The following is a 23,158-nucleotide window of genomic DNA, read 5'->3' on the forward strand; positions in this document are numbered from 1 at the left end:
TACCAAAGCTGAGCAGTGTACTTGAAGGTATTTGAGTTCTCAGCTCAGAAAAAAAGCTGAGAGGTACAGGGAAAGGTCAAGAAGGCCCTGTAGTGGATGCTGTGCCGTGCGCCCACATCCCCCCTTCGGGACCGAGGCACTCAATTTCCTAGGAGATTTGGCAAATACTGGCGCTCAGCTGAGTTGCTCAATGAGAATTATCCTCAGCTGGGGAGAGCTGTTTAGCCCAAGGTCCTACCTCCCCGCCCCGCCCACGACCTCTCAGCAGCTAGATATAAAGCCCAGCCCCCTCGCCCTAACTTGGGATCATTCTAAAGAGCCATTCCAGCTCCAGAACTCCAGGTGGAAGCCTTTGAGGTGACTGTATGGTGCTTCCCTCTGTCCAACCACAAGCGCACTCCCCAAGGAACGTCCTGCCTGCAAATCTCCGTCCCAGAGACCTTTACCAGCGACCAACCTGAGGCACTCGGGCCCTGCTGAGGCTGATGGTGAACCCAGGTGAGAGAACGGGAAGCAGGGCTGTTATTTGGCGTGAATGCGGCCGCTCTCTGCCGCGCTTGGAGGGCCTGGCCTACAGAAGGAGGGAGGTTGTTTGTGCTTGTTCACTCTGCATGGAGCTGATTAAAAATTCATTTAGGCAGCTGGAAATGGTGGAGCCTTTTGGAGCAGCAATGTTGAGTCAATAGGGAGGATGTTTGCTAAAGAGCTTACGTTTAGGGATCAATGTCTTTCAACTGACCAATAGCTTAAACTGTTTTCTAGGGCATAGGAATCAGCACTACCAGCGATGTAGTAAAATTCCTGTCTTTCACCTGTATCGATTACAGAGCAATGCCCCATCTTAACATACTGTAAGAAAAAGCTGAGGAGGATTCACAATAAGGTAAAAATACCAATTTTTATGTATTATTAATTTATTAGAATAAAACCTCAATTCAACTATCAATAGGCAAAGATGAAAAATGATAATATTTAATATAGATGAGACCATGAGGAAATGGTCACTGTTATAGAATATTGTAAAGATTTCAATTTTCTCCCAAATTAAAGTCAATGAAATACTGGTTACAAACCCCACTGGGATCTTTATAAGCAGATTCTAAAATTCATATGAAAGAAAAAACAAAAAGAATATAAAAACTCCTTTTGAAAAAGGACAAGTAAGGACTTACCCTACCAAACGTAAAAATTTAAAGTATAAAACTATGGGAAAAACATAAAACTAAAGAAGTGAAGAGTGTAGTATTTGTGCAGGAAAAGACCAACTGATCAATGATACAGAATAGAGTGTGAAGGAACCCCACCCATGGATGGATGGGAGTTTGTTATATGACACAGATAGCATTTCATGTCAGTAGGGAAAAGATGAGCCATTCATTGGCTAATTTTATGTCAATTGATAAAATAAAGTTAGTTCTTTCCTCGCAAAAACAAACATTAACATAAATTCTAGGCATTAGTTGGATAACAGTCTAGAAAGGGCAAGATGGTAAATATTTTCAACTTCATGGGCCGTACAATTTCTGTCACAAATATCAGCTTTGCCCCTGTCGTGTAAAAGCAGTCATCAGCAATATGTAAACATTCGGTGTCGCTGTGTTCCAATAAGACTTTATTCACAAAAACAGGCAGCAGGCTGGATTTGGCAGTAAATTAAAAGACCACAGCATTAAAAAATATATATGTATACTATAATAGAAAATATAGGGAAATTTGTTATAACACTGGTGTGAGAAAGGCCTTCCTCTAAGCAATACACAAATTAAAAGGATTAATTGGAAATACCCAGTTTGGGCAAGAATGTGGGGAAAGGTTTTTAAATGCATTCCTCTTGGGCCATTAATTCCATTACAAGGAATCTATCTTATAGCAAAGGTTGCATCCATACACAATGATAAATCTACATCTCCATAGACCTGTGTATAGAAAAAGTTAAAAATTAAGCTACGTGTTTATTAACAGAGGTTTAATTAAATTCCGGTACATCTATACAATGCCTAGCATAACATGGCATAGCATTAAAAGAATAAGGTTTTTCTATGTGTACTGACATGGAAAGATAAATTTGATGCATTCAGTTCAAAAAAAGCAATTACCCTCTGGAGTGTATACAGACAGTCCCTGACTTACACTTTTTTGACTTTACGATAGTACGAAAGCATTCAGTAGAAAACATACTTCGAATTTTGAGTTATGATTTTTCCCGAGCTAGCATACGTGGTACCATCCTCTCATGATGCTGAGCGGGGCAGCGAACCGCATCTCCCAGTCGGCCACGTGATCGTGGGGTTAAACAACCCATACACTCACCTCCATTCTTTACCCACACAACCATTCTGTTTTTCATGTTCAGTACACTATGCAGTAAATTACATGAGATAGTCAACACTTCATTATAAAACCGGCTTTGTGTTAGATGATTTTGCCCAACTATAGGCTAATGTAAGTGTTCTGAGCATGTTTAAGGTAGGTTACATGTATTAAATGCATTTTGACTTAATATTTTCAACTTAGGATGGGTTTATCAGGACGTAAGCCCATCATAAGTCCAGAAAGATCTGTAGTAACATCTTACTTTTGTAGTAAGTAATGTGTATTGTGTGTGTATATGTATACATACATATATATGTATGTATATATGTATACATACATAATTCTAGAAAGATGGACATCAAGTTGTTTACCTCTGAGAGCAGGGTAGGTGTGGAGTGAGTGACTTCACACAGTGTATTTACACCCTTCTATATTGTTTGAATGCTTTAGTGAGCACACATTAGCTAAATCTAAGAAAGAAAGATCTTCTGACAGGCTGTGCTAGGAGCGCTGAGAAGTGCAGCATGGAATTAGGGAACTCTGTGGTCACTCTTCTGGGGATAGAGATGAGAGGAGGGAGGGTGTGTAACTGTCCTGTGGGTCTTGGAAACAGGCACACTGTGTGCTGTGCTTAAGGCCATGTCATAGGCCTCTGTGGGGTAGGGGCAGACACCCACCTGGGGATGCTGTCCCATGGATGGGAGACAGTAAGGATGAAATGGGCAGAGCACGCCTTGGTCCATAAGTAGTTCTCCTCACTGCGTGGCTTTCTGCCCTGAGACAGAGCACTTAGCCTAAGGCTGCTGAAAAGATTCCTGGCTGGAGTTAAAGAAAATAATGGACGTGTAACCTAAATATGACTGTCGCCTTCATGGCCCATGCTCAGTGCAGTTTCTCATGCAAATTAACAATGGTCCAATTAAAAAGTCTTGAGAAATACAAGAGATCTTTTACTGTGGTTGTCCATAAAGTGATGGCATAAGGGTTTTGCAGAAGACTGAGTGGAAACCCACCTTACCTTCTTCCCTCATTCATGGCAGCTGCTGAAATCTTGTTTCCTCTGTCTCGTTCACAGAGTACCCTCACAGACATGTGGGTCTCGCATTTTCTTCACTCTTCCCTAAACACTTCAGCTTACACATGGCACAGGTCCATAGGACTTGGAATCTGTCCTTCTTAGGAGAATCATATCCCCATGGAATTTGGTTAATAAAAATCTGCACCTCATTTTACCACTGGAATCTAACACCCAGTAGGTATTCATCAAGTGTTGATTGGAAGTACTTTTCCCACATTATAGATTTTGGATTTTCAGTGAGAGCGAATTAACAGGTATATCAGCACAGATTTCACCCAGAGTATAAACTAAACTCACTGCCTTGATTAGAGTGCTCTATGCTGGGTTTATTGAATGTTCCTTATTTTGTGTGTTCACATCTGGCATAACATTCAACTTAGTGTCCAAGTCTCTTTCCTGCCTCTCTTGTCTGTCTGATGCAGTTCCAGTTTCTAACGAGAGGTGCTTGTATATTAGAAGGGGCAGGTACCCTTCTATTATACTAAAAAGGGCTCCTTGTTTTTTTCAGAAAAGTGTTGAAACTTTCAAGTGGCTTCATGAGTAGGATTCTGCTTGGAGCTTTAGCTTTCTCCCTCCTCTCCTCCAAAGTCCTCCAAACTCACCATGCTGGTCGCTCTATTTTGAACATTACCCCTCCTTCATCCAACTAACTCCTGTTCAATCAGTAGGTCACAGCTTACCTGGCATCTCTTCCAAGAAACTGGTACCTCTGTTGACACTTATCTCACTGCATTATAACTGTCTTTTGTGCCTCTATGTGCCCCCCCTAGTGAGTGAGTTCTATGAGGATCAAGACCATGTCTGTCTTGTCCACTGATGTATCCCCAGCAAACAGCGCAATGCCTGGCACACAAAAGATGGTTGATAGGTGCTTTTTGGATGCTCAAAGACAGAGGTGCCTAGCTTGAGTAACTCAGGCAATCTTTATAGATCCTTCTTTTTTTCAATTGAAGTATAGTTGATTTATAATGTTGTGCTTGTTTCTGGTGTACAGCAAAGTGATTCAGTGAATATATATATATATATATATATATATATATATATATATATATTCTTTTTCATATTATTTTCCATTATGGTTTATTACAGGACATTGAATATAGTTCCCTGTGCCAAACAGTAGGACCTTGATGTTTATCTATTTTATATATAGTAGTTTGTATCTGCTAATCCCAAACTCCTAATTTATCCTCCCCTTTCCCCTTTGGTAACCATAAGTTTGTTTTCTATGTCTGTGAGTCTGTTTGTATTTTGAAAATAAGTTCATTTGTATCATATTTTAGATTCCACATATTAGTGATATCATATGGTATTTATCTTTGTCTTTCTGACTTACTTCACTTAGTATGATAATCTCTAGATTCATTCATGTTGCTGCAAATGACATTATTTCATTCTTTTTTATGGTTGAGTAGTACTCCACTGTATATATATACCACATCTTCTTTATCCATTCATCTGTCAATGAACACTTGGGTTGCTTCAATGTCTTAGCTGTTGTAAATAGTGCTGCAATGAACATTGGGGTACATGTATCTTTTCAAATTATAGTTTTCTCTGGATATATGCCCAGAATTAGGATTGCTGGATCATATGGAAACTCTGTTTTTAGTTTTTTAAGGAAACTCCATGCTGTTTTCCATAGTGGCTGCACCAATTTACATTCCCACCAACAAAGCAGGAAGGTTCCCTTTTCTCCATACCCTCTCCAGCATTTATTATTTGTAGGCTTTTTGTTGACGGCCATTCTGACCAGTGTGAGATGATACCTCATTGTAGTTTTGATTTGCATTTCTCTAATAATCAGTGATGCTGAGCATCTTTTCATGTGCCCGTTGGCCATCTGTATGTCTTCTTTGGAGAAATGTCTATTTAGGTCTTCTGCCCATTTTTTGATTGGGTTGTTTGTTTGGTTTTTTTTGTTGTTGTTGTTGTTGTTAGTGATTTGGATGAGCTGTTTGTATAGTTTGGAAATTAAGCCCTTGTCGGTTGCATCGTTTGCAGATATTTTCTCCCAGTCTGTAAGTTGTCTTTTCATTTTGTTTATGGCTTCCTTTGCTGTGCAAAAGCTTATAAGTTTGATTAGGTCCCATTTGTTTATTTTTGCTTTTATTTCTATTGCCTTGGGAGACTGACCTAAGAAAACAGTGCTACGATTTATGTCAGAGAATGTTTTGCCCATGTTCTCTTCTAGGAGTTTTATGGTGTCATGTCTTACATTTAAGCCTTTAAGCCATTTTGAGTTTATTTTTGTGTAGGGTGTGAGGGGGTGTTCTAAGTTCATTTATTTACATACAGCTGTCCAGCTTTCCCAACACCACTTGCTGAAGAGACTGTCTTTTCTTTATTGTATATTCTTGCCTCGTTTGACAAAGATTAATTGACTGTAGATGCATGGGTTTGTTATAGACCGTTCTTTATGCACAAGAATACTCCCATATATCTACCTTTTCAGCTTCAAATTCAGCCTATGATTATATCTGAGACCAGAAATTATTGTCACAGTTAAATTACTTTAAATTAGCCCTCTAATTTAGCCTCTGTGAAAAACTGAAAATATACTTAGTGTCTATCAGTAAAAATATGATTGGATCAAATGTGAAGTATTCATGCTTTGGAATATCTTACAACTCCTAAAGGAAAAAAATTAGAACTATATGTACTGACCTGGAGGGATATCCATGATATATTAAGTGAAAAAGGCCAATTGCAAAGCAGTGTGTGGATTGGGATGTGAAATCTTTTTTGTAACAACCAAAAAAAATGGAAAGAAAGGGGGAAAAAACTCATATAGGAATATGTATGTTTGTGTATATGTGAATAAACAGATTGGTGTGAATGGATTCTTGTCACACTGTTGACCTTGGTTACTTCTGAAGATCAGCACTGGGGAGATGAAATGATTAATTTTACACCTTTGTAACATTTGGTGTGCAAAATAAATATGTATTATTTTTATTTTTTAATCCAATAAATAAATCCTAGTTGCAAGTACACTGAGGTTGTGGTAGACCCCAACATTTTCACAAAATACTGTATATCCATGCTTCACAAACTTTAGTGTACATGAGGATGACCTGGAGGTTTGTTAAAACACAGATTTCCAGGCCTCTCACCTTCAGAGTTTGACTCAGCAGATCTGGGGTCAAGGCCTGAGAATATGCATTTTTAACAAGTTCCCAGGAGACGCTGATGCTGCTGGTCTGTTGTCTGACCTTGAGGAGCACTGCTGTATATCCTATTTCCCTAAAGAGAGAGATGTCAAGGGGACCTTCAAGGTACCTGAGAAGGGCTGAGACTAGACAGTTTTCAAGTGTGATGCTTGAGTACCGTAAGTGGTGGGAAAATGTACTCATTCTGTTCAGTGGTACTTAAGTACCTCCTCAGAACCTGCACGGTGACTCCCAGAGCAGAAGCTCTCCTACATGTAGCTCAAAGACATTAAGTGTGGGGCTGAGTTTGATGATCCATGTTCAGAGCTCTGCTGTGTCTTTCCACAGCCTTATTGCTCCATATTCTCATAGTAGGCAGTTGCTTGCCTGCTGGCTGCTTGAAACGAAGCTTTGCCTTTGTGGGAGTTGGCAATACTGCAGGCCCTTAGGAAGGCAGCAGCGTGCCTGACTCCCTCTGGCCTGAGGGAGTCAACAACCATTGACTCAAGGGTCTGTGAGAGCTGCCGCATGATGGGAGCAAACGGTGTCATGGACAATCTGTTTCCATTCTCTTAGATGGCTTGTTTGGTGGGGCAGACAACAAAGCCATTAAAGAAGACTTAAAATTGGAGTGGGAGTTACTGAGAATTTCCAGAAGGAACCCGAGGGATCAGCCAGCTCATTAGGTATTCATTGAATGCACCATGCTCTCTCATCATCTCTAGGTGGCTGAATAGCCAGATAGGCAAGTGGTTCAGACTTCAAGCTTTGACGTTAACATCAACTTGATTTGGAATCCTAGCTCTGCCCCTGCCTAGGTGTGTGATCCTGAGCAAAGTACTTAATATTTCTGAGCCCCGGTTTCCCCACCTGTAAAAAGAGTAGAATAATATTTGCCACAGAGGATTGTCATTGGCATTAAAGGAGAAAATGTTATATGTAAAGATCCTAGGTACTTTTTGTAGTCATCATTATCATCATCATTACAGTATTTCGTTGATTATAAGAAACACATTTAAAAATTTTTAACATCTCTGAAATCAGGAAGCATCTCATAATTGCTGTTGGCCAGGCAGCTGTTGTTATGTAATAGTCATTGTCTGTGCATCAAAACTTGCATCAGCAGCTTGTAAGAAAATCCCAGAAACTGTAGTGCAGCTCTCATCTAAGAAATGTAGCATCACTAATACTCTCGGTGGCTTAGACTCAGAGATGATATTATGGTGAAAAACATGGAGAGTGATGACTAGAAGATGAAAAGTGATTTAGGAGAGTTGAATTCTCAATGCGGGAAAAGGGTTTAGGAATACCATTATGGTATTATCCAAGGTCCAGCAGGGACCAAATAGTATACTCTAATGGGGGAATTGAGGAGAGTTTAATAAAGGGGCACTTTACAAAGGTGTGGGCAGGGTATAGGACAACCAGCAAAGGATAGTGAAGTAGCTCTGGACCAGAAGAATAGAGGTCAATTACCACCCCTTCGCTTGAAGGGACAAGGAGAGCGAGTGGTTATTAGACCCCTGAGAAGGGAGCTGTATGGAGAAAGGGGCTGGTGGGAGTTATGGCCTTTGGTTGAGGGAAGGGGCTGGGAAGGGAGGGAACTGGGAGAATAAACACTCCAACCTTACAGACCTTCCACCCTCTGACCTCCCTCTGGTGCTGCCCACTGGTTAAACTGATGAGAAGCCAAATGGGAAGAGCCCTTGCATGAAGTCCCTGCAGTTCAGCCTCCTGGGGCTCAGAGCAGGAGGGAAAAGCATGAAGGGTGAATTGTAGGGTCAAGCAGGAGATGCCCACACACTAACCAATATATACCTAGTGTTTTTCTTTCTATGAATATATATAATACATGATTTTTAAATCTTTGTAAGTATATCTAAAAGATCTCTTTCAGTAGATATAAAATAAAGATTTTAAGGAACAGAAAGAGAGCTTCTATTTAGCTGTGGGACCTCCAAAGCCTAAGAAAGCTTGCAAAATCTTATCTCCTCTCACACCCTCAAGTCGATTCCAGGTAGATTCTACATCTAAATGTAAAAGGTAAAACCACAAAGCATTGAGAAGCTAACATTGGAAAGTATTTTCTTCATTTTTGGATAATCGAACATTGGAAAGTATTTTCTTCATTTTTGGATAATCGAATTTTTGTGTCTTTAATAGGACACAAAAAGAAATAACAGGAAATAACAGGAAATGAAAATATTAGTAAACTAGACTACATTGAAATGAAGAACTTTGGTTTCTCAAAAAGATTATTAAGACAGTGGAAAGGAAACCACAGAGTGAGAGAAGTTATATGCAACACGTATAACTTATTTGCAGAACATAAAGAATCCTAAACAATCCTAAAACAATGGATCTAATAACCTAGTAGAAAAAATGGGTAAACAACTCCAACAAGTGGCCAATAAACATATTATATGGCATTCAACCTCCTTAGTAATCCAGAAAATACAAATTTAAACTCACAACAAGGATTAGAACAAAGTCACCAGCTGGATAAGACCAAGCATGAGCAAGAATGTGGCACTTTGGGAAATCTGTACACTACTGGCCAAGTGTAAAGTGCTATAACCACTTTGAGAAACTGTTTAGCATCACATAGTAATGTTGAATGACAGCATCCAGCAATTCAGCTACTAGACCTAAACCCAACAGAGAAGTGTGCATATGGACTCAAAAGATAGGAACAGAATTGTTCACAGCAGGAAGATTCATAATGCCCCAAACTGGAGGTGAGTGGTTCGGGTGGGGTACGCAGAGGGTCGATGTGGTACTGGTCATGTTCTATGGCTCGATGTGGGTGATGGTTACATGAGTGTGCTCACTTTGGGTTAATTAATTGAACTGTACACTTATTACTTGCATATTTCTTTTTCTGTCTGTGGGTCATAAGTCAATAATACAGTTTAAAAATAAAAGACTTTATAAAAGCTCATAGGAATTAGATACAAGGAGACACCAGGTAAAGGCTGATTTGGAAGGGGAAAGTCTGGGATTCATGTAAATGAAATTCTATTTTAACCCCAGAAGCACTGACTGTAATAGATCATCATGTACTGCTTCCCGACCCAGATCTGAAAGATCATGTCCTGAAAAGAGATGGTTATAGACTTTAAATTTCACTCTATCATCCCTGTCCCTTTCCAACCAGGCTGAAATTAAAGCTCTATTAAAAAGTGAATTCATTTAATATAACTTAAATTGACTGGCTTATCTGTCGAAGCCAGACTACATTTCCCAGCCCTTCACGTACCAGCAAGTGCATATATAACACTTTGTTCTTTGCTGTTCCCAAGGTCTAAGGAGGCTGCACATGAACAAAACAAATCCATGATACAAATTCAGAGTATGGATAATATAAAACCAATGGACAAAAATTACATATTTTAACAATTTCGAAGTAATGTTCTATACCTAATAGCATAATTTGAGGAACTCAACAAAGCGACAAAATCCATTAACATTCCTATTAGTCCAAAGCAATCTCCCTTTCTTCAGGACGCCTAACATATATCAGCACAATTTAAGAGTCACCACAGTATGAAAGGCAGAGTCCAAAACTCTGGATGCCAACCAGACTCATATCAATATTCAGCGCAGTCAGAGCCGCATGCACGAAGAATTTTCTCCTTTGCTTCTAACATGATCAGACCATTAGTCCACCCAGCACGTGAGAACAAACCAGCCAGTAAAATGTAGGAAGTTATTGTGCACAACTCAGCTCGAACCACGTGGACACTGGGGAAGGAGCCGCCTGTGGTCATTGCAAAGTGCAGGTGGTTCTCTGGGTCAACAGCCAGCCCCACCGAGCGCCCACTTCATCCAGCACCAGACTCGCTGCTGCCATTACAGGGAAGAGTAAGACTCAGTCCCTGCCTCAAGAGTTCATGGTCATTCATTTATTCCAGAGAATTTAGAAACTACATAAAAGCAAATTGAATGAAGCTAAAATCATCTCGATTTTACCACCTAGAGAGCATGTTTTTACAAAGGTACTTCCAGTTACAGACAAACACTGCTACAGACTGAATGTTTGTGCCCTCTTACCCCCGCCCCAAATTCATGTGTTTAAATCCTAACCCCTAATGTAATGGCATTAGGAGGCGAAGCCTTTGGGACGTGATTAGGTCATGAGGGTGAAACCCACATGAATGGGATTAGTGTCCTTATAAAAGAGGCTCCAGAAAGCTCCATTTCCCTTCTTCCGTGTGAGGGCACAGCAAGAAGGCAGCCATCTGTGAATCAGAAAGCTGACCTCACCAGACGCTGAATCTGCTGGCACCTTGATCTTGGGCCTCCCAGCCTCCAGGGCCGTGAGGAATAAATTTCTATTGTTTATTAACCACCCCGTCTATGGTATTTTGTTATAACAGCCTGAATGGACCAAGACAAACACACACACATAGTTTTTTCTTTTTTAAATCAAGACATGCTCATACTCTATATACCATTTTGTAATCTGCTTTTTTCTATTACTGTTTTGTAACCATCTTCCTACTACCCTAGAAGCTGCATATGGATAGAACCGTGTCTCACTTGCTCGTTCCTGAATCCTCAGCACCTGAAAGAGTTTCACTCATCAAGCATCATTTTCTCCAATCTCTTTTTCTTTCCTTTACAAATGCTTCAAAAACAAAATGGGAAAGATTGTATATTATTACTTCCCTTAGGAAAGCGAAACTTTACAGTTTCTTCAAAAGCTTTCTATGGTTCTACAGTCTTTTAGAATGGTCCTTAAATTTACTCTAAAAATATACATTTTCCTAAATACTTTTTTAAAAATTTATTTTATTTTTGGCTGCTTTGGGTCTTCGTTGCTGCATGCGGGCTTTCTTTAGTTGTGGTGAACGGGGGCTACTCTTTGTTGCGGTGCGCGGGCTTCTCATTGTGGTGGCTTCTCATTGTGGAGCACGGGCTCTAGGTGCACGGGCTTCAGTAGTTGTGCCTCGCGGGCTCTAGAGTGCAGGCTCAGTAGTTGTGGCTCATGGGCTTAGTTGCTCCGCAGCATGTGGGATCTTCCCAGACCAGGGCTCGAACCCATGTCCCCTGCATTAGCAGGCAGATTCTTAACCACTGCACCACCAGGGAAGCCCCTAGATACTTTTTTAATTAGAAAAAGAGGAAGGTTTCTTTGTCAGCCCTCTCCTGCTCCAAGACACTCAGGGCTGTGCTTGAGAGCTTGGGTGCTGACAGGACAGGGGCTGAGTTCACTTCCAGCTTCACCCTCTCAAGCCCTGTGATCCCTCTTCAACTTCTTAAGGAAAAGAAAACTCAAAATAGGGCCTTCTTCTTACATCTGTGGTAAGATGAAGTGAGCTAATGCTTGACTAGACCTAACAGTGCCTGGCATGGATAGTACTCAATAATTTCCCAATATTTTTTCTTAGCTGTTGCTGCTGCTACTAAAGAGACTAAAATTCCCTGAGGCAATTTCTACACTGAGGCTGGTATTACACAGAAGTGCTTTGCTCTAAAAGCATTTCCTTTTAAGTTATCTCTGTATTTCAAAATTGTTAACAGTGGAATATATAGAATTGATAGTACGTACAGTAGGCTCTTGGGTCCGTGTCAGTCCCCACTTGGGAACGGGTTCCCTGCACAGCTGGGAGGGTACGCGAGGGCTCTTAGCTGACCCCGGAGCTTCTGCCCCAAACTGCTCGGGGTGCCCTTTCCTCATCATCACACATTTAGTGACTCCTGTGAAATGTTAAAAAGTTGTAAGAAAAATGTGTATCAAGTGTGGAAGAATAAAGCTATATGCTCCTCACTTCACCTGTATTAGTAAAATATCATACATTCCTTTGTCCTTTTCTGTCAGTAAAATTGAGCCCTGCTGGCCTGCTGTTTTTTACTTAGAATGTTGACTAAGGAAATTTCAGAGCCTGGCCTTAAAAATGAAAGTCTCCATAATGAACAAGAGGAGTCCTAGGAAGCGATGAAAGAGATTGCCCTTCTCGTTTTCTGCAGAGGGAGAGAGATCTAGTTCCAATCATCTAATTTGGTAAAATGCTATAAACTGAGAGCTTTCACAAGAATATCAATCTTGCTTTTGTGTGTTACCAGCTTATTTTCTTCTTTTATCAAAAATCTGCCCTTGAAAAATAATATTAACAAAGGGGTCTTGTAAGAGTCCTAAGACTTAAAAATTTGGTGCTATGACCTGCACAAATGTGGTGCCTGTGATTCTCTGTGACTCTCCCCTGCCCCCAAGATCCATTCTCCGTTTCTGAGGCCTGTCCTGGGCCCCAGGAGGCTGAGACCCACGGAGTGCATCCCCTAGCCTCCCTTGTGGGTGCCCTTGTTGGCTTTGGCCAATATGAGAGCCTGGACTTTGGACTTTGGTTAGGCAAGCACAGTCCAGCACAAAGTTTAAGGAGGCCTTCACTCTCAAGTGTGACCCTGCTCCCTGTGAGCCTGAGGGTGAGGTCTCACTGGCCTGCCTCAGCCAGAGGATAAGGGGCAGGGCATTCACTCTCCATTCCCTCCCTGCTTTGGGCTGTTTTTGGCCCTTCCAAAGGAAGGACCTCTGGGGAGGCTCTTCCAGGGCTCCAGCCCTCCCTGGGCTCACCTGCCCCCCCAGCCCTAGAAATAGAAATGTTTTCCCATTATTGCTGGTCTCTGAGTAGCCCAACTTCCCTCCATGGTTCTCTTACCCACACTCACAGCTTTATAAGTAGTTCCTTCATTAAAGTTTCTTGAACCATCTGAGTTGGCAGTTATTTCCCACAAGGACACTAAGCCAATAATCTTTTACCCAAAAAAAAGTATTTCTGGTTGTTTATCTTACTTGATAATTTGTTGCTCTGATAATAATGTTGTGATTGATAGCTCAGTATCCTTGACTAGTATAAATAATTAAAATATGACTGTCAAATCAGAAAAGGAACAGAAAAGAACTTAAAATTCCATGCATTTGTATGGTATCTTATTTTAACATCCAGAGTTTTGTCTCACTTAAACAAGCAAATGAGAGGAAAAAAATTTAATGAAAACTGGCAAGTGCGGATGGAGGAAAGTGTTTAGGAAGCAAGTATATTTGTGCCTGTACAAAAACTGCCAATAATGGCAAATTTGGGTTTTTTTGAGAGTCTCTGGCTCTATCTTCCCTGACTCTTCAGGGTCTATTCTATGATAAGGGGACAAAGAGCCATCGTTATGCCCAGAAGCTGAGGTGCATGTCTTCAACTAATGCTGTGCAAAGCATATTTGGGAAGATGCATTATTTGCTGCAGAGAAACTCCTTGTAGGGGGCGGGACGGGGGAGGTGGCCGCACAACAATTCCTCCACTGACACAACTCCCTCCCCTGAAAATTACAACCACTCAACTGCTTTGCCCTCTGGGGAGCTGTTTAACAAGTCATGACTCTCAACCAGCAAAGCACAGCAAAATCCAGTGCGTCCACATTTTGAAAAGGTATAGATTTAGTTTTGTGCGATTGAAAAGGACAGAGGGTGAGGTGAGGACATCACTGCTCTAGCTCTGGGCCCGACACCTCTGCCCTGCAGGTTTGTCCCCCTGCACTCCGGATGCTATCGTTTAACCACCCTACCCAGTACTTGCCAACCAAAGGATGCAGTGGATCTCAGACTCATCATTCGTCTATTGGAGAGTATGGTGTAGAACTTTTAGGACACTGCGTTAGATAAAGAGGCTTTCAGAAGCCATCATTTCTAAGAGTCTCAGTTCCATTTAGATAGCAAAACAATTGTAAGTTTCCTGTGAGAGGTTGCACAGCTGCAGAGGCACTGAGGTATTGATTGACACTTGTATGGAACTGAACTAGTTGTTGATATGAAAAATGTCAATTAGTGTTATAACTGCTCTTTAATTTGCATATTCTGTTAATTAACTTTCTCTTCGGGAGTGACCAGATTTGGAATATGGGAGCGAGAGAACTATGTAACCTCAGAGATAAAAAAGATTTTAAAGGGTTTTGTTTTTCCCAAACACCATTCTGATACTGAATCTCCTCCACCTTTTCCCTACCAGGGGTCTTTCTACTTTTGCCTGTACACCTCTAGTGATTTCCCTGTGGAGTAGGGGATGGTACTAGTACTCAACCATTTGCTGGGTACTATGTGCTAGGTATTCTTTCCTTTATACCCCACAATCACCCTAGCGCATAAGTATTGCTATTCCCACTTTATAAATGTTGAAACTGAGGTTCAGAGAGCTTAAGAAACTTGTTCTTTAAAACAAGTATGTAGACTACAATTTCAGCTCAACATATAAAAACTTGGAAGTCCCATTCTAACAATAAGAAAAAGCTGAACAAACTGAATATCAATAACTTTTCTTCGATTCATCAGAACACTGAATTCATAGGTCAAACTGCCACCCCCGGGACTTCCCTGGTGACGCAGTGGTTAAGAATCCGCCTGCCAATGCAGGGGACACGGGTTCAAGCCCTGGTCTGGGAAGATCTCACATGCCACAGAGCAACTAAGCCCATGCACCACAACTACTGAGCCTGCGCTCTAGAGCCTGCAAGCCACAACTACTGAGCCCATGTGCCACAACTACTGAAACTTGCATGCCTAGAGCCCGTGCTTCACAACAAAGAGAAGCCACTGTGATGAGAAGCCTGCGCACTGCAACGAAGAGTAGCCCCCACTCAAGCAACTAGACAAAGCCCGCGTGCAGCAACAAAGACCCAATGCAGCCATAAGTAAGCAAGTAAGTCAGTAAGTAAGTAAGTAAGTAAGTAAATAAATAAATAAATAAATAAAAACTGCCACCCCCAAATCTGGAGAGACAGGTGAACACAGAGCATACTGCTGAGATCTGCTTATTTGGAGCAGAAGCCAGTAGAGCCATAAACTGGTGAGAACACTTAAATGGTAATTTTGAGAAATTGCTGGAAGCTGAATGTGGACTAGCTTGAAGTTGATAAACTGCTGGGGGCCACAGTTTTAGTGGGGGCTCTGCTCTTTATGTGGACTTTACATCCAGGAACCCCACCAAGTTCTCAAGGTGAAGATCAGAAAAAGATCCCCTTGTGGATCTGTTAATGGAAGAAAAACCATAATTACTGTGAAATACACTGAATGCATTCTCCACAATACACTCTAGGAGAAGACACATTGCCTGAGCCTTGTCTCAGCCACGAGAAGGACATTCCTCCCACCCCAGCTCCCTCTTTCCCCCCTATTTTGCCTAAGGAAAAAAACCAAACAAACAAAATCAGAAACAGCAACCATAGGTCACAGGGATCAGGCCTTCAAGGAAATAAATTGGGACTGCTATAGCCAGGAAAGGGAATAGGCAGGGAGAAACACTTGTGAAGGTCACAGCCCAGAAACACAGGCCTACTAAAGGAATGACATTTAATTTGAAGATTACGGAATACTACCTCTTCTCCACACCTTAATACTACACCAACAGGTTTCCAGTATAATAACAATGGATTATAGCTGAAAGAGCTGGAAGACACAGACTAACTCTCTCCTTGAGGGAATATTTAGGGAAACCCAAAATCAACAGAGGAGAAAAAGCAAGCAACATGAGGAGTTTGAAGCCTCCGGTACCTATAGCTACAGCAAATATTAAACACAGCCCAACTTCTAGCCAGATTAGCATAAATCCTCACCCTAAGGCCTGTTTACCTCAGTTTCTATTATCCAATGAAACATGTCTGATACTCAACAAAAAATTCCAAGGCATGCCAAAAGGCAAGGAAAAACACTAACCAAAAAGACAAAGCAGTCATCAGAACTAGACTCAGCTTTGACATAGATGTAGGAATTATCAGACAGGGAATTTAAAATAACTATGATTAATATGTTAAGGACCCTAATAGGAAAAACAGGCAACGTGCAAGAACAGATGGGTAATGTAAGAGGAGAGATGGAAAGTCTAAGAAAGAATCAAAAGGAAATACTAGACATCAAAAATACTATAAGAGAAATGAGGAATGCCTTTGATGGGTTCCTCGGTAGAGTTGACATGGTTGAGGAAAAAATAAGTGAGCTGAACATAGGTCAACAGAAACTTTCTAAAGGGAAATGCAAAGAGAAAAATAATGAATAAAAAGAAAACCAGAACAGAACATCAAAGAACTGTGGAATAGTATCAGAAAGTATAATATACACATCACTGGCATACTGGAAGGCAGAGAAAGAGAGAAGAATGCAGAAGAAATGTTTGAAATAATAATGGCTGAAAATTTTCCAAAAGTTAATAAAAGACACCAAATTTCAGACCAATGAAAGTCAGAAAAACCAAACAGGGAAAATATAAAACAAAACAAAAAACAACCACCTGGGAATATCATGCAAATTGAAGAGGGCAAAGACAAAGAAAATAATGAAAGAAGCCAGAGAAATGAAAACATCTTATTTATAGAGGAACAAGGATAAGAGTTACAGCAGACTTCTTATCAGAAACCGTATAAGAAAGATGAGGGTGGAGCGAAAGCTTTAAAGTGTTGAAAAGAAAAAAAAAAAAAATGGCCAACCTAGAATTCTATATCCAGTGAAATCTTGCAAAACTGAAGGAGAAATAAAGGCTTTCTTGGGACTTCCCTGATCGTCCAGTGCTTAAGACTTCGCTTTCCAGCGCAGGGGTTACAGGTTCGATCCCTGGTAGGGACCTGGGATCCCACATGCCTTGTGGCAAAAAACCAAAAAAACAAAAAACCAAGACATAGAAACAATATTGTAACAAATTCAATAAAGACTTTGAAAATGGCCCACATCAAAAAAATCTCAAAAAAAAAAAAAGAAAGGCTTTCTTAGAAAAACAAAAAGAGGGAATTCCTCACTAGCAGACTTGTTCTGTAAGTGCCTTTTTTCATTAGGATTGCTATAACAAAATACTATAGACTGGGTGACTTATAAATGACAGAAATTTATTTCTTACAGTTCTGGAGGCTGGGGAGTCCCACAGGCTAGGTGCCAGTGGATTTGGCTTCTGGCGAAGGCTTACTTCCTAGTTTATAGACCTTCAGCTTTTCTCTGTAACCTCACATGGCAGAAGGGGGTGAGGAAGCTCTCTGAACCTCCTTTATAAGGGCATTGATACTATTTATGATGGCTCTACCCTCATGGCCTAATAATCTCCCAAAGGCTACACCTTCAAATATCATATTGGGGAGTAGGCTTCAACATGAATTTTTTTGTGGGGGGGACACAAACATCCAGTCTAAAGCAGCAAGAAATGTTAAAAGAAGTTTGCCAGGCAGAAGGAAAATTATATAGGTCAGAAATTTGAACCTAAAGAAAGGAAGAGTATAAGAGAATTTCCTGATCTAAAAGATAACCTTTTGTTTAAAGCAATAATCGTAACAATATATTTGGTGATTAGAGTATATGTATAACTGAAATGAATGACAACAATGCCACAGGTGATGGAAGAAGTTGAAAAGACTCTGTTATAAGTTACTTTTACTGTATGTGAAAAGGTATAGTGTTATTTGAAAGTGGACTTAGATTAGTTTAAAGTGTATACTATAAACTCTAGGGCAACCACTGAAAAAGTGAAATACAGAAATATTACTAAGAGGAGAGAAAATGGAATCATACAAAATATGTATGAATTAAAACCAGAAATAGAGAGGAAAATCAAGCATCTATATTACTGACTACATGCCAGGCCCTGTTCTGACCATTTTACAAGTATTGATATTAACTCTTCTAATTTCCATTGCAACATGTGAGGCATTAGTATCATTATCCCTTTTTTCCAGGTGAGGAGACTAAGGCACAAGGAGGTTAAGTGTGTTGCCCAAATCACACAGCCAGTAAAGGGTGGAGCTGGGGTTCAAGCCCCAGGCAATCCTTTCTCTTAAGACCTATACTAAGTAGTCTTGTTAATATTAGAGCCAGAATTTGAAATTGTATCTCTCTGACTGCAATGCCTCTACCTTTATCCACTATTCTGGGAATAAACTCTGCTACCTCCACTTGTAGGTCTTTACATCTTTGGGTAGTTCTGAACTTTTGTTTTTAAAGATTTTTTTGCATGTTATTTACATAATACATGCTCACTGTAAAAAAAAAAAAACTACAGGAAGATGTAGGAAAAATACAAAAATAATCTTATCCAGAGTAAATCACTGTTAACATTTCAGTAACCATGTGTTCCTATATCTCTCTGCAAATGTGCAAATATATAGGTAAAGCAGCATTAATAAGATGTTAAACATACTATTGATATTTTATTATAAACACAATTATTTCCTTCTAGTCTTTTACTTTTTCTTCTGTGCTCACTTCCCTCAGCCTCTCCCTACTCCCACCTGCCCCAAATTGGGAAGTCAAATTTAACATAAAATTATTATAAATATATACATTTATAGGGATTTTGCTATTTTGTTAAGTGAAATCGTATTTTATATATTTTTCTGTGCCTTGCTTTTCACTTAATAATACATTATGTAAATCTTTCAAATGCCTTGGAATAGATATAACTCATTCATTCCATGATTATCTAGTACCCCAAGGTATGGATGAACCACAGTGGATTCCATAATTTCCTTAATTGGAGGGTCTGGTTGTAGATTCAATTTTTGACCTCTATAAAATGCTGCAATAAAAAATTTACACAGAGCTTCTTGTTAAACAGACAGATTAAACTTCTGTGTCCTTGCCAAACCCACTAAAATCACAGTAAATGGTTTGTTTTAAAGGTATAAACCCATAAGGACAAAGAGCACAGGAAAGGAGACACCAGCAACAAAGCATCTGCCTCAGCAGACATCAGAAGATGAAAGAAAGCCAAGATGCAACCTGGTATACACCGCAGAACCTCCAGAGGCCCAGGAGCTGGGCACGTCAGGTACCTCTGGAAGTGGGAGGGAACTTAGTAGAATTGGTTCAGTGTCTGTTTGAGAAGTAATTAGACTTACAGATTCCTTCCCCACCTTCACGTAGCTAAGTGACTGCCAACCCTTGACTCTGGGTAAGACTCAACATTTATTCTCTGGAGTGGGTAAAACAGAGGGTCTCGGGCTTCCCTGGTGGCGCAGTGGTTGGGAATCTGCCTGCCAATGCAGGGGACATGGGTTCGAGCCCTGGTCTGGGAAGATACCACATGCCGCGGAGCAACTAAGCCCGTGAGCCACAATTACTGAGCCTGCGCGTCTGGAGCCTGTGCTCCGCAACAAGAGAGGCCGCCATAGTGAGAGGCCCGCACACCGTGATGAAGAGTGGCCCCTGCTTGCCACAACTAGAGAAAGCCGTCGCACAGAAACGAAGACCCAACACAGCCAAAAATAAATAAATAAATAAATAAATTTATTAAAAAAAAAACAGAGGGTCTCTAGGATGCTAAGAATAGTTGAGGGCAGAGGTATATAGTGAAAACAAGAGAATTAAGTAAAAGGTTACATACTAAATGGCACTGTTCCTTCACTCTGCTCTGATAATGCCTGGAAACCAGGGATATTCATATTCTAACTGGTCAAGCAACTAGGAGTGCCCTCTCTGGGGAATGTAATCAGCCTGAAGAAAAGACCTAAAGATAATGATGTAAACTGTTCCCCAAATGAAATAGCCTTCCATCTTATCCTACCAAGAAGACCACACATGATAAACTCAAGTGCAGAGAGCTTTGAATTAGTTTCTGAATATCTCACTCTTAAATTTCAGCTAATAGGCAAAAATTGTCAGATACTTGAGGAAAATCTCTAACATGAGAGAAAGTAAAAGCAGCTAGGAGGAAACAGAAACTAGGTGGAATGAAAAAAATTTAAAAACAAATGAAGCCTCTCCTCAAATAATGATATTGCATTTACAAAATAGGAACAGGATACTCTTTTTAAAATGATCATTCAGAGAACAAAAAAGGGCTCTTAGAAATTGAAACATCAGAAATGAAAAACCAAAAAGAAGGTTAGGAATCTTTCCCCCAAATAGAGCAAAAAGTTAAAGAAATGGAAAATAGAATTGCAAGAAAGATTAATGGTTATTATTTGTTAATGGTTACAACAGTGCCTGGCACATAGAGAACAGGTACCAAAATGATAATAGTAATCCTAGAAAGAGAAAATGGAAGGAAAAAAAATCACCAAAGAAATAATTTAAGAAAATTTCTCAGAACTGAAGCATACAAGTATCAACAATGAACAAACTACCAGAGAACCGAACACAATAAATGAAGCATACCATCATAAAATTTCAGAACTCTAGGAACAAGAGAAGAAACTTCGGAGAGAAAAAACAGGTTTCGTACCAAGGATCAAGAAGCAGAATGCCATTGGACTTCTCAACAGCAATAATGGAAGCCAGAAGGGAATGGCTAGAATACCTTCAAGATTCTAAAGGAAAATACTTCCAACCTAAAATTTCCTGCTCAGCCTACCAATTAAATGTGACATTTTCCAGAAATCAAATATCACAAAATTTCCTTGCATTTATTCTCAGGAAGCTGATGGAGGGCATGCTGCACCAAATGAAGGAGAAACCTTTCCTAAAAAAGAAGAGATTCTTGACTCCTCCTTCCACTCCTCTGTCCCACTGCTCCTTATTTATCCCTCCCCCCATGTTTCCCCTTTGGTAACCATAAGATTGTTTCCAGTATCTATAAGTCTGTTTCTGTTTTGTAAATAAGTTCATTTGTATCATTTTTAAAATTAGATTCCATATATGAGTAATATATGATATTTGTCTTTCTCTATCTGACTTACTTCACTTAGTATGATGGTCTCTAGGTCCATCCATGTTGCTGCAAATGACATTATTTTGTTCTTTTTTATGGCTGAGTAATATTCCATTGTATGTATGTACCACATCTTCTTTATGTAGATATCTATCTTTATCTTCTTTATTCCTCTGTTGATGGACATTTAGGTTGCTTCCATGTCTTGGCTATTGTAAATAGTGCTGCAATGAACATTGGGGTGCATAATCTTTTCAGATTATGGTTTTCTCAGGATATATGCCCAGGAGTGGGATTGCTGGGTCGTATGGTAGTTCTGTTTTTAGTTTTTTAAGGAACCTCCATAGTGTTCTCCATAGTGGTTGTACCAATTTACATTCCCATGAACAGTGTAGGAGGGTTCCCTTTTCTCCACACCCTCTCCAGCATTTATTGTTTGTAGACTTTTTGATGATGGCTGTTCTTACTGGTGTGAGGTGATACCTCATTGTATTTTTGATTTGCATTTCTCTGATAATTAGTAATGTTGAGTATCTTTTCATGTGTTTTTGGGCCATCTGTATGTCTTCTTTGGAGAAATGTCTATTTAGATCTTCTGCCCATTTTTGGATTGGGTTGTTTGTTTTTTTGACATAGAGCTGCACGAGCTGTTTGTATACTTTGGAGATTAATCCCTTGTCGGTCACTTCATTTGCAAATATTTTCTCCCATTCTGTGGGTTGTCTTTTCATTTTGTTTATGGTTTCCTTTGCTGTGCAGAAGCTTTTAAGTTTAATTAGCTCCCATTTGTTTATTTTTGTTTTTATGAATCTTTTAAATACTAGAATCACACTCAGTGTGGCAAGATGCTCCCACTGTTAGAGAGGGAAGCAAGAGCATTGAGTGAATAGCAGGTTTTCATCTCATCCTGACCTCACAGTATGTACTTAGTGAATAGAACAGATGGAAATATTACAAAGTCTCTATCTCTCAATCTCTTCTCTCCTTTTCTTCCCCTGCCCCCACCCGCCCCACTCCTCAGAGGAGAATTTGCTTTAGTTAAACATGAGTATGATGGCTGTTTAGTCATACCACATTTAGACAAAAGGGTCAAGAGTGTGCAGATTTCTGAAACTTGAGATCAGAAAGGTTGTTTAGAGGGAGACATTCCTTCAAAATAAGGTCGATTACCTTACAATCTATTATCTTGGGAGATTCAGGGCTGCCCATTTTAGCAACAGGGGAAGTGTCCATTATAATCCAGGACTGTCACAGTTTAATTGCATGTCTACCTTGGGGAATTATTGGGTGCCTAGATCTGCTCTTTGCGGTTACTATACATCATTGCCCCTGTGTCTCATAAGGTTCAGAAGAGACCAGGTCAACAGGAAACTGGAGTTTTAGAGTCCCCTAATGTAAACAATGCCAAGGAGAAGTCATTGCTCCTCCATTGCCTTTCCTGGCTAGCAGCCCTTAGGCAGGAGGAGAACTCACCTTAAGAAAGGAGAGTCAGTGGACTTGTCTTGCATGACAGGGAACTACAAAAAGAAAACCAGGCTGTATTGAACGGTGTGACACTTCTAATCACACTATGACATTAGACAGTGCCATACTGGTGTGCGTGTCTAATGCACTTGGTAACCTTATTTGAAAGAGGTGTGGGCAACTGGAGCATCTATACTCATCACTACAGTAAGAAGATATTATTTTTAATCCAGATATCAGGACCTGACCCAAGAATAGATGTACGAAATAGTAACCCAGCCCTCTGGTCCCTGCACAGGTGACCTTTCCAGAAAGAGACGCAGGCTATTGAAAGAACAATGCCTGTCTCTAAATGAAAACTGGACTCATGTGGTCTTTGGCTGCATGATGAAAGCACTTAGGTTCAGTAATTTACAGGATTAAATGAGCACTCACATTCAAGAGCTTTTAGTAGGAATGCTACAATTAAATCACCAATGTTTCAGCAAAGCATTAAAAAAAATCTCACCCTTAATTCAATTTGACCTGTTTAGGGAGATTTATTT

The sequence above is a fragment of the Balaenoptera physalus genome (assembly GCF_965194825.1).
Source record: "Balaenoptera physalus genome assembly, chromosome: 8".
In the NCBI taxonomy this organism is placed as follows: Eukaryota; Metazoa; Chordata; class Mammalia; order Artiodactyla; family Balaenopteridae; genus Balaenoptera; species Balaenoptera physalus.